Below are 13,657 nucleotides of genomic sequence, written 5' to 3' on the forward strand. Positions count from 1 at the left end.
AAATTTTAAACCATAGTGACTATTATACTCCAATTTGGGGGCAACTCCCATTTGGATATGTGCTGTGTGTGTCTCTCTCTCTCACACACATGTACTTGTAGCCCCCACAAGTATTTAATCTATATTGATACTAAACAGAATAGTTTTATCAAAAACAGTAAAGACAGAAAACACTCTCAAATCCATGTTGCAATGAAATAGTTGTAAATTTAGTCACTGAAAGGGAACTTGAAGATTCCTGGATCAGAGAAGGCCCTTCAATATTGAGTGATCCAACTATCCCCAAAGATCTATAACACTGATCATACCTTTAATCCAGCAGTGTCACTACTGGGTCCGTATCCCAAAGAAATTATAAAAGAGGAGAAAGGACCCACATGTACCGAAATGTTTGTAGCAGCTTTTTATGGTGGCAAGGGTTTGGAAATTGAGTGGATCCCCATCAATTGGGGAATGGCTGAATAAGTGATGATATATGAATGTAATGGGATGTTACTATTCTATAAGAAATGATGTGCAGGCTGATTTCAGAAAAGCCTGGATTTACAAGAACTGATGATGAATAAAATGAGCAGAACCAGAAGAACATTGTATACAGAAACAGCAAAATTATGTGATGATCAAATGCTATGACAGACTTGGTTCTTTTCAGAAATGTGGTGATTCAAAGCAGTTCCAATAGGCTTGGGATGGAAAATGCCATCCATATCCAGAGAGAGAACTATGAAGACTGAATGTGGATTGAAGCATAGAATTTTAAGTGTCTCTCTCTCTGTCTCTCTCTCTCTTTCTCTCTCTCTCTCTCTCTCTCTCTCTCTCTCTCTCTCTCTCTCTCTCTCTCTCTCTCTGTGTCTCTCTGTCTCTCTTTCTCTCTGTCTCTCTCTGTCTCTTTCTCTCTGTCTCTCTCTGTCTCTTTCTCTCTGTCTCTCTCTTTCTCTTTGTCTCTTTCTCTCTCTGTCTCTCTCTGTCTCTTTCTCTCTCTTTCTCATCTCTCTCTCTTTCTCTTTCTGTGTCTCTGTCTCTTTCTCTCTCTGTCTCTCTCTGTCTCTCTCTCTTTCTGTGTCTCTGTCTCTTTCTCTCTCTGTCTCTCTCTTTCTCTCTCTCTCTCTTTCTGTGTCTCTGTCTCTTTCTTTCTCTTTGTCTCTTTCTCTCTCTGTCTCTGTCTCTTTCTCTCTCTTTCTCATCTCTCTCTCTTTCTCTTTCTGTGTCTCTGTCTCTTTCTCTCTCTGTCTCTCTTTCTCTCTGTCTCTCTTCTCTCTCTGTCTCTTTCTCTCTCTCTCTCTCTCTCTCTCTCTCTCTCTCTCTCTCTCTCTCTCTCTCTCTCTCTCTCTCTCTCTCTCTCTCTCTCTCTCTCTCTCTCCTAAACAAATATGGCTTTCAGATGCCTTTTTTTTTTCTTTTCCTTTTATTTCCTTTTTTTTCTAGCAGTGTCAAGGGCTAGAAAGTAATAAAGGCAGCAAGATAGTAGAATTATTGTTCAGAGGCCTTGGTAGCAATCTTAAGCAATTAAATTTTACATGTGGAAAGTTAATTACTTTCTTAAGGAAAAGAATAATTAGATGTCTTCAGTCAGCTAAGATTCATTATGAATAAGCTGGTGCTTCCCTTCGTTTGCCTTAGCAGCAGTTATGGCAGCACTAAACTGAGCACATCTACTGGGGATGCTTCCTTAAGTCACTGGCTGAGAACTTTTTTAGAAATGATGTCTATGGTAACACATTTTCCTCCCCAACTCTCTCTTGAATGTGAAATATAATTGAAAACGAAGGTTCTTAGGAATTTGAGAGCATCTATTCCCCCACCGAGCCACAAAGGATAAAAATATTCAGAAACATCAGCTCTTTCTGAGGCAGAAGAACAGTCCCCAATGACAGCCCCTTGCTCTACTTTCTTATTAAAGAGAGTGATGAGATTTACAGACAGGCCTTCTGAATTTGCATTGTAGTGTTCCTTGGTGTCATGATGTTACATCACTCAGTCCCATCACACGTGTGCTGACATGCTGCTGTCAGTGCAACAGCTGCTTTGATTGTCACTCTATTCTTGTCCCCAAACCCCTACAAAAACTAAAATAAGAAATATAGAGGGACAAATAGCAAATACTAAGCCAAGGAATGCTGACTGGCTAATTAAAGTCCTTAGAAAGGTTTTAAGGTTTTTTGGAAAACAACTATCACATTTTGGACTCAAATATCAGAAAGGCAACAATAGAGAATGAGACTGATGAAATATGGGGTCCAAGTCCCTGAAACTCACTGGCTGTAGTGACTCTGGATTAATCTCTTATCCTCTCAATCCTGAAGGCAACACTCAATCTATAAGGTACAAAATACTTGCCAATCTGCACTGGTTCCTCTACCAGTGAAAATATAGGTAGGGGCTGCTTTGCTAACTTCCTCCCCCACAAAGACTGACATGATAATTCATGGCCATACAATATCAACCATAAAAGGTTGGTTCACAAAGGTTGCAATAAAGTTACTCTTGATTATCCATACTAACAGAGAGGAGCAATAGGTCAAATAACTACAAATTGTGGTTGAGTTTATAAAACAAATAGACATTTCTGTGTTATTTTAGAATACACGGATAACATGGATGTATGTGTGTGTGTACACACATAAATTGTGTTATACACTATATATATGTGTATGCATAGATATTGGTATATACATCTCACACATACCCACACATTTTGGCAGGGACATGAGGAAGCAACAGGTTCCTACTAGTTGGTCTCTTTGCACCAGATCTAGAGTCAGGAAGAACTGGGTTCAAATATAGGCTTGGACACTTACTAGTGATATAACTTCCTCAATTGTAAAATGAAGATAATAATAATACCTAACTATCAAAAGTTGAATGAAGCCTCTTCAATTCTAAGGTTCTATGAAAGTACTATCCCAATTTGGGAGTCTCTTTATGGAGTTTCTACTGTTCCCTTTAAATTAAAAAAATTTCTGCCATTCCTCCATGCCCTAATGCTTTTTGCCTTTTCAAATTATGAACTATATCTTTTATACCATGTCAAGTCTGTCTTTTTGGTCTAAACACGTTCTAGTGCCAAAGGATGCTTCTTCAGGTATAGAAAGATTAAACCTTAAAAATACAGGGGCCAGATGCATCTGGAGAAGTAAGTATACAATAGCTTCTGATATAAAGCAGAATAGAAGTGGGTCATAGTTCTATCAGAGAAATGATTGAGTTTATCCATACACAGGAGAATAATAAAATTTCTGTATTTGATTTCATCTTTTATAGAGAACTCTGATTTTCTTAGCTTTTATGTTAGATGAGTTCATCCAACTCATTAGATTGATAGGGTGATGGAATATTTCATTCTGACAGAAGGAAATAAAAATAACTCCACTCTTACTCTATGGTTGAAAACTACTCCTAGGCAAAGATGATGGCAATCTGGTTTTTGTTTTTCCTTTAACTTAATCTCCACATTCATGGTCTTGAAATCACTCATAACTTTAGTTCTGGTTCTTAGTGTCTTTATTTAACCTATCCCCCTTTTCTGATTTCACCCATCTCCACATGCTTCCAATGATTAGTCACTGGTTAGCCATCACCAGAGAATCCCTAGTTCTATTGATCTTCTGATAGCTCCCACTCTAACTAATCTATCCTCCTCTCTTCAGTGTCTTCTTCCCCCAATTTCCTCTTCTCTTAAAACCTCTTCTGGGCTGTTGAATCATGCTGGAGAAAAGAATGAAGTCACATTGACTTACTCCATTATAAATTAATGGTATCTAACCTGAGATTGGGCATTGAATGCTACTTGGCAATTCTTTTATTCATTTATTATTGATTCTGTATTACATTCCTCATAGTGACTGCTCCAAATTCTTTCTGCTTTTTTCAAGATCACTTCAACTCTTCACTCTCAGGAGAAAAGTTTCTTTTTCTTTCTTTCTTTCTTTCTTTCTTTCTTTCTTTCTTTCTTTCTTTCTTTCTTTCTTTCTTTCTTTCTTTCTTTCTTTCTTTCTTTCTTTCTTTCTTTCTTTCTTTCTCTCTCTCTCTCTCTCTCTCTCTCTCTCTCTCTCTCTCTCTCTCTCTTTCTTCCTTTCTTTCTTTCTTTCTTCCTTCCTTCCTTCCTTCCTTCCTTCCTTCCTTCCTTCCTTCCTTCCTTCCTTCCTTCCTTCCTTCCTTCCTTCCTTCCTTCCTTCCTTCCTTCCTTCCTTTCTTTCTTTCTTTCTTTCTCTCTCTCTCTCTCTTTCTTTCTTTTTCATGAGATCAGTTCTAGTCATCATAAATTCTCTCAATTCCCCTCCTCCATACCTGGAAACTTTTCTTCCTCTCTTGCTTCAGAGTCCCATCAATCATTTCTTCTCTCTCATGTAGTTTTTTCTCTCTCCATCTGACCTACAAACATTTATATTATTCTTAAAAAATAAAAAAAATTAAAAAAGATCTTTGAATCTTCTGCCCTATAAAGTTCTTGTCCCATTTTTTTTTCACAGTCAAATTTGGCTTTCACCTCCACCCCCTAATGAAATTGCTCTCTAAAAAATCATCAAGACATCATATTTGAGATGTCTAATAGTCAATGTCTTTTTCTCTTTTTTTGGGGGGGTGTCTTCATCCTTTTTTGACAACCCTTCCATTTGACATCTCACATCTGTTCTTTGGGAACAAGCTTCATCATTATAATTTTGTAGTATTTAGTTTCAGTTGTTTTATATTTATATTGTAATCATTTTGTAGACTGAATGATTTTGTTTACTTTATTTTGCATGAGTCCACATGTCATTCAGCTTCTCTGTGTTCATTATATTCCTAATTTCTTATAGTACATTCCCATAGAACAATTTGTTTAGATCATTCACCAAATTAATGGGCAGTTATCTCTCTTCCCCCTCTTCCCTTCTGCCCCTGCCCCAGTTCTTGGTTACTCCTTATAAATACTTTGGTACTTGTGGGGACTTTTTTTGGTCATCGACTTCCTTCAGGCATATGCCTAGTAGTGGGATTTCTGGGACAAATAACATAGACATTTTAGTTTCTTTTTTCGTATGACTCCAAATTCCTTTCCAGAGTGGTTGGAACAATTTGCATTTTCACCACCAATGCATTAATGTACAGATCTTTCTGCAACTCATTCAAAATTGACTTTTCTCATTATTTGTCATCTTTGCCACTTTTTTTACTATGAGGTGAAATCTCAAGATTATTTTGTTTTATATTCTCTTAATATTAGCAAGTTGGAGCATTCTTTCATGTGATCGTAGTAACCACAAACAATAGTTAAAAGATCTTTAAAATCTTTCTCTTTAAAATTTATCATTAATATTCAGACCACATATACATTTTGAATTTTTTCAAATATAATATAAGGCAGAGGTGTCAAAGATAAGACCCATAACACTTTTTAAAATGCCCCAAATCAGACTAATATATGTTTCCTATGCAATTTTAATGTGTTGATGTATTAATAATTGTTTTTAAAAAAGAAATATATAAATGTGTATATAAATTTTCTAAGTCATTTGGAGGCTGGCAGGGGTCCTTACATACAGCCTAATAGTGAATAAATCAATACACATCTGTTAAGTACCTACCATGTGCCAGATACTATTTTGGAGATGTGCTGAGGATACCATGCCCCTAAGGATCTTACAATCTAATAATGGTTCCTGGTTCTATATGAGTTTGACAACCTAGTATAAGATAGGTTAATTTCTTCTAGATAGATATCCTGTTTTTGCATCAATTATTATCAATAACTTTTTGTAGATAAATTGTTTTCAGGTTTATCAGACATTGAGTTATTGAATTCAATTATTTCTGATTCTTCCTTGTCTAGTCCATTTCATAGGTCTAATTTTTTTTATTTTACCAATACTAAATGGTTTTTGATAACTACTTCTTTGTATAATTTGAGGCTTTCCTCATTTCTACCTCCCTTTCTCCCATTATTTCATCATTCTGGATATTCTAGATCTATTAGGTCTAGCTTTTATTATTTTGTATAACTCTATAAAGTGTTTGATTGGTATAGCATTCAATTTGTAAATGAAATTTTGTGGTATTGGGATTATGATGTTGGCTAGACTCATCTATGAACAATGAATATTCTTTTAGTTATTTAAGTTGTTCTTTATTTCTTTAAGGAATATTTTGTAATTTACTTATATGGGTGTTAAGTTGCCTTGATAGAGTGAGTCCCAGATATTTTAAGCATTTTTTCCTTAATTTGAATACGAGTTCTCTATTATTGCTGCCTAGATTTTTGTAGCCTGCAATTTACTGAAGCTATTTATTGTCTCAATTAGTTTCTTTGCTAATTGCCTAGAATTTTTCTAAGCAAACCATCAAGTAAACTGTAGCAGTAAATAGGAATAGCTTTATCTCTTTGTCTTTATGTCTTTCTGTTATCTTTGTGCTATTGTTAGCATTTCTAGAACCATGTCAAATAACAGTGCTTATGGTACTATATTTATGGGGAAAACTTCTAGTGTTTCCACATTGAATACAACACTAGCTTTAGGTTTTAGATAAATAGTTTTTAATCCCTTTATACTGTTGGTTTTGGGATAGGAGGTATGTCTGTATATATGTGTATGTGTGTATTTAGCATAAATGAATATTCTTTAGGAAATGCTTTTTCTGCATTTGTTGATAATAGCCATGTGATTTTTGATTTTTTGGTTGTAATATGATAAATTTTGTTATTTGTTTTTTTTCCCTAAGGTTAAACTATTTTTACATCCATCTATAAATCTGAGCACTCTCAGATCTGTGTTTGAATCCCATTTTTGCCATTTACTACATATATGACTCTGGACAAGTCAGTTAACCTCTCCAGATATCAATTTCTTCATCTGAAAAATAATAGGACTGAACTAGATGAATTCTAAGGTACCTGTAATGCCATGATACCATGAATTATTTTAAAAAAATAAATTTCAGTGTTTTTTTTTTGCCAAAATTTAAATTTTTTTGTATTGATATTTATTAATGAAATCAGTTTATGATTCCCTTTGTTTGCATTATAAACTTATATAATTTAGAGATTAGGACTATATTTGTCTCATAAAACAGAATTTATAGAGTATATTTCAATTTTTGAGGTTAATTTGTGTTATATAATATTAAATATATTTTTTAAAAATTTGATAGAATTCTCCTGAACCATTCGTGCTAGGTTTATGATTTGTATATTTTATTTTTAATTTTGGTAGGTTTTTTACAGCTAGTTCAATTTCTGACATGGGATTATTTAAGATATTTACTTAATAATAAGTTAATTTGTATATTTTACATTTTTTCAAAATTAACCTTTGCAAAACCTTGTGTAATAATTTTCCCTTCTTCCCCTCACTTTCTTCCCTAGATGGCAAGCAATCCAATGTATGTTAAACATGGTAAAAATATATGTTGAATCTAATATATGCATACATATTTATACAATTATCTTGCTGCACAAGAAAAACCAAATCAAAAAGGGGAAAAAAATGAGAAAGAAAATAAAATACAAGCAAACAACAACAAAAAGAGTGAAAAATGCTGTTATAATCCACACTCAGTTTCCACAGTCCTCCCTCTGGTGTAGATGGCTCTCTTACCACAAGATCATTGGAACTGATTTGGTTCATCTCATTGTTGAAAAGAAGCCATGTCCATCAGAATTGATCATTATATAATCTTGTTGTTGCCATGTATAATGATCTGTTTCTGTTCATTTCACTTAACATCAGTTCAGGTAAGTCTCTCCAGGCCTTTCTGAAATCATCCTGTTGGTCATTTCTTACAGAACAATAGTATTCCATAATATTCATATACCACAATTTATTCAGCTATTCTCCAATTGATGGGCATCCACTTAGTTTCCAGTTTCTGACCACCACAAAGAGGGCTGCCACAAACATTCTTGCACATACAGGTCCCTTTCCCTTCTTTATGATCTCTTTGGGATATAAGCCCAATAGAAACACTGCTCAGTCAAAGGGTATGCACAGTTTGATAACTCTTTGGGCCTAATTCCAAATTGCTCTCCAGAATGGTTGGATCAGTTCACAACTCCACCAATAATGTATTAATGTTCCACTTTTCCCACATTGCCTCCAACTCTTCTGTTAGATTTGTCCAGCTCTGAGAAACCCTAAAGTTTTTTATTTTGTGAAATTATCTTTTTATTTTCATGATTCAATTGATTTTTATTTTATAAATTTAGTTGCTATACTATTTGGTGTATATATGTTTAATATTGATATCGGCTTTTTGCCTTTTTAAAAATTATATAATTTTCTTATTTATTGGCAGCTTAGTAGCATAATGGACAAAGTAAAAGACCTGAAATTAGGAAGATGTGAATTCACAACTTCACTCAGATAGATGCTTACTAGTATTATGACACTGGGCAATTCACTTAAACTCTACTTGCCCCATTTTCCTCACCTGTAAAATGGAGGTAATAATAGCATTTATTTCCCCAAAATTGTTATAAGAATCAAATGAAATAATATTCATAAAACATTTAGCACATTGATTGGCACATAGTAGACATGAAATAAATGCATTTTTGTCAATTGATAGGTTTTTAAATTAATTTTTTAAAAAGTGGTACTGTAAATGTTTATTTTTGCTTTGTCAGGTACCATGACTGCAACTCATTTTTTAGAGTTACCTTTTGCATAATATATTTTATTCTAACCTCTCATTCTGATTCTGTGTATGTTTTTGCCTTTTAGATATATTTTTTGTAAGCAACAGAACATGAGATCTCATTTTCTCCTCCATTCTACCTCTATCTTTCATTGTTTTGGATTGTTTAGTCCATTCACATTTAAAGTTGTGATACTGAAGTTTATGCTTCCCTCCATTTGTATCTTTAATATTTTTTAAATACTAAAAAGAGGAAGTTCCTTTAAGTTAATACTTTGTCTCTACATCTAGATTAACTTAAATTTCTTTAATGCAGCTCCTCTTTCTCTCTTCCCCTAACCTTCACTTCCATTTATGAATCTCTATTTTTGGCATATTTTGTTGTTTTTTTTTCTTTATATATGTAACATGGGGGACTGGCAATGAGGGGTCAGTTCCTAGAGCATGTATAATATACTTTGCTGAGGAAATTGAGGGGATTAAAATAGCAAATGGTAGTGGGAATTGAGCAAACTTCACTTGTGATTCAGTTCTGGAGTTAGCCCAGTTCCCTTTCTATTCAATTTTGGGTCTAATCCAATTTCTGTTTGGTGAGAAAACTTTATTCAATTGTGGAAATTGTGAGAGGACTTTGTTTCATTGTTTGAACCTATGACTGGCATGACTGGGAAGCTAGACCATAGCTACCTCTTATTCTTACCTAAAAGATTCTTACCTAAAGGCCCAGGTTATGTTGACTAGAAACCCAGTCAGATCTGAAGACTAATGGAAGAACTTTTCTCACAATTTTGTTTCTCAAACAACTTAAATGCCTTATTTGAAAATTGACTCCATACTGTCCAAATGATTATTGTTTCCATGTTCCTTTAACTGAATTCAGACACTTGAAAGAATGGGACACATTTTTCTGATATAGAGAATTGCACCTATTTATTCTTCCTCTCCCAACTTGGAAAGTTCCTAATCTTTCCTTCAATTAGAAATCATATTATCTAATTTTGTAGCCTGGTTGATTGTTTCTTTCATAGATTTCATTTTTCTTGAACCATTCTAGAATTCCTTCTTATTGTCTCATAGACAATTCCACAGAATTTTGTGTTTCATCAGGAACTGATTCACTTTTCTTTATCTTACAACACTTGTTAAGAGAGTTTGTATTCTGAATTTTTATTGCGTTTTCTTCCTCTTGACATAGTTGTGGTTCTTTTTTTTTTTTTTTTTTTTTTTCTATTCCTCCTGGATCACTGCCCAGATATATTCTGGAGAAAGAAGGCTGGCCAAGGGCTTTCAGTTTCCTTTCCTTTGGGCATAGTAGACCACTCACCTAACATTCTTTTCAAGTTTCCCCCTTTACTCCTGTTTTAAACTTTGGGCTGATTTAGCATTTGCTTCCTATTTTTGTAGGTTAGGAGAGGGTTTCCAGACAAATTCTCTGAAGGCAGACATCAACCTACTTTGACTCCTTCCGCCTTCTTCCATGGCTGGGAAGAAATCAGGGTCTAGAACCAGTGGGTAATAGATAGGGCATGAAATGTAACAGGAGGGGATGTAAGAATATATTCAAGATGCAAGTCTCTCTAAGTCAGCTTGTGTCAATTTGTGCATGTCTGCTGGGATCTTAGAAGCTGTAGGGGTCAATGAGGAGCACATTAAGAATTAATAGTCTCCATTAATTCACAAAAAGTTTACTTTAAAGTTTCTTGTCTGCTATTATTCTTATGACTCAGAAAACATTACATCTTTCTTGATACTCTTTTTCCTTGACTTCCATGAGACTGCTTTCTTCTGGTTCTCCTTTTCTGTGTCTATAATTCACTAATTTCTTTAATTCCTTATTCTCTTCCCATGCTTTATATATCTATCTTAAACTATTTCTTCTTCTCTTTCTGCATTATTCTCATTAATTAAAAAATCACTATCAGTGGCTTCCTTTATTTGAATGATTCCCAAGTAACAGCTCCTCAGATCTAGATTCAGACCTACACCAGTATATCCTAAGTCTCTAATAATTTTAGCTCACTTTTGAGACTCACATATTTCCTTAGAAAATAATGTCTATCCAGTAAGATTAAGATAAACAAGACCTTATTAATGGACACATTTTAACTCATAAAAAGAAAGGCTTATGGCTCAACTTAAGAAATTGAGGAGAAAAAGGAGGAAGACATAGGAAAAGGGGTTCAGGGCAAATATATGACCAGAAAATAGTCACCAGAGAGACAATATAGGTACAATTAGATTGCCAGATATTGTTAAGAAACAAGTGGAGGAATATCCAATGAGATGAGTTTCAGACCATGATAAAGGATGGCAATGATCCTGAGGAGAAACCTGATACTCTTCACTTCTTCTAGTGTGGTACAGGGATAACTGAGTCATCTTCCACCACAGGGCAAGTTAGAGGGAATTACAGGGTCTCCCAAAAGCAAATCTGTTTACTTTCTTGCTTTCTTGCTTCATGACATAAGCAGGAAGGCACCAGAAATAGCACAGGATAAGAACGAAATTTCCAGGTATAAAAAGTTCCAGAAAAAAAATGGGTCTAGGTAGAATGAAAAATCAAAAGCAATCTGTTGCATACAGCCATATGGACCTCAAAGAGTTCTGTCTTCCACTCCCAACATAGTTTTTTTTTCAGACAATTGTATCCTGCTAGCATAAAAAATTAATACCTAAAATCCAACTTACTATCTTTTCTCCAAATCTAGTTCCTCTTCCTTACTTTCCTAATTCTATTCATGTATCTTCTTCCTTCCCTACTCACACCTTGGTCACTAAGCTGAATCAAGGATGAGCCAAGTCAAAAAAGGCTTAATATTGTCATCCTCAAGTCCTCCCTCTCTCTGAGTGCCCACATTTAAACAGTTGTCAAATCCTGTTGAGCTATTTCCAAATCATTTTTGTGTCTATTCCTTCTTTGTCATTGTCAGGCCCTCATTACTTCTCACTTGTTCTAATGAGTACTTTTAAATCAGTCTCTCTGATGGAGAATCATAGAATTTCAGAACTACAAAACACTTCAGTAGCTATTTAGCCATTCAAAATTTCAACTCTACTCTGCACTGTCCAAACACTCTTGGGACATGTCTGTTGGCAAAAAAGCCACCCTTGGGCCAATCCTGTAGTCCAAGGTCATACTATCCAAGAGCACCAGAGTACTTGCAAGAATTCTTTCCTATAACCATTCAGTTTTAACACATTGCGACCTAGGAACTTCAAAATTCACAAGGTTTCCACTGAAGGCATCTTAAAATAAATGTTCATTTTCTTAAAATCAGAAAAAGAATACAAAAGAGAAAAAGGCAGCTGAGAGCCCGGATGTAAGGATGCTCAATTGAGTTTCCTTGTATTCATTGCCACCCTGGCTTAATCACTATTATATTTGGAAAAGACAAAAGATAATCCTGATCATCCTTCACTAAAATCTTCTGAGTTTCATGATATCACCTGCAGAATGAAGGAAAAAATATCAACCTGAAACAGTATATTTTTCAAAACTGATATAGCACACCAACCTCATTCTAGCCTCACAGGCTGAGGGAAGACCAAGGAACTATTCCTTTGACTAGGATTTGACTTCTGATTAACACATCACCTAGAAGTAGGTCACAAAATTCCCATATGGTTAACTGGAGCCAAAAAGACAACCAACTCTAAGCATGTTCCATGGGATGGCTCTTGTTACATTAACATCATGCTTAAAACTTCAGTCTTCTTCATTTTATCTTACATAAAGTGACTATTCTTTCAATGCATATTACTAGAAATGTTATCCTGCTTTTCCCTATTTGCCTCCTGAAGAAAATGCAAACTTCTTACCTTGGTTTTCAAGGAGATCCATAATCTGATTCCAGTTTTATATTACATTATTTGAAATTAAGGACTCTATACTATAGCCCAATTGTACTATTTTTTTTAATCATTTCACAAACACATCATAAAATTTCCTGTCTCCATCTTTTTGCTCTCACTATTCCTTTTGATCCTAGGAAGTGACTTTCTTAAAAGGGATGAAATATCCCATGCTCCTTATCTTTCCCTAGTAATATCTGTATGCTTCAAAACCTAGTTCAAATGTCATTTTCTCTATGAAGACTTTCTTGACAATCCCAATAGGACTTGTGATAGAAAGAACCATTCACATCCAGAGAGAGAACTATGGAAACTGAATGTGGATCACAGCATACTATTTTTACTTTTGTTATTATTTGTTTATCTTTTTTCTCTTTCTCGTTTTCTTCCCTTTTGATCTGATTTTTCTTGTGCAGTATGATAAATGTGGAAATATGTTTAGAAGAATTGAATATGTTTAACCTATATTGGATTAATTGCTCTCTAGGGGAGAAGCTAGGGGAAGAAGGAAGGAGAAAAATATTGGAGCACAATGTTTTGCAAGGGTGGATATTGAAAACTATCTTTGTATGTATTTTGAAAAATAAAAAGCTTTTATTATAAAAAAAAAAAAGTGAAAACCCCCCATGAATTTAAGAATAAACTTAGACTATGGAAATTGAAAAAAAAAAGACTTCATTGAATCTCCCAATCAGAATGTTCTCTCTTTCTTTAAAACTCTAATAGCATTTTAGTCTTTTTTGTACATTTATTATTGTATATTTTTATCATAGTAATTTGTGTATACATCTTATCTTCCCTCATTAATTATAAGCCCTTCGAGAGGAAGGATCACATTTTTTCCTCCTTAGGCTCTCTCCTAGGACCTAGCACTGGGATTTACACAAAGTAGACATTTGATAAATGTGTATTATTGTTGTTAAATAAATGTTTTTGGAATGCATATTGTTATTGTGCATCCTGAGTAATTAAAAAATAGTAAAATAAGGCTGATCGTTGACATAATTGTGATAGAAGTGGTTTGTTTTTAAAGGTTTCCTTTACTTCCCCTATTGGAGCTCCTTTCTCAATTTTGGTGCCCTTTCTAGGTGGCCAGTACAATACGCCTGTTATTATTAATACAATAATAATACAATATAATACAATACGCCTGTTAATATTAGAATAATAGCATCCTAGATTTAGAGCTAGA

This window comes from Sminthopsis crassicaudata, chromosome 1, assembly GCF_048593235.1.
Source record: "Sminthopsis crassicaudata isolate SCR6 chromosome 1, ASM4859323v1, whole genome shotgun sequence".
NCBI lineage: Eukaryota > Metazoa > Chordata > Mammalia > Dasyuromorphia > Dasyuridae > Sminthopsis > Sminthopsis crassicaudata.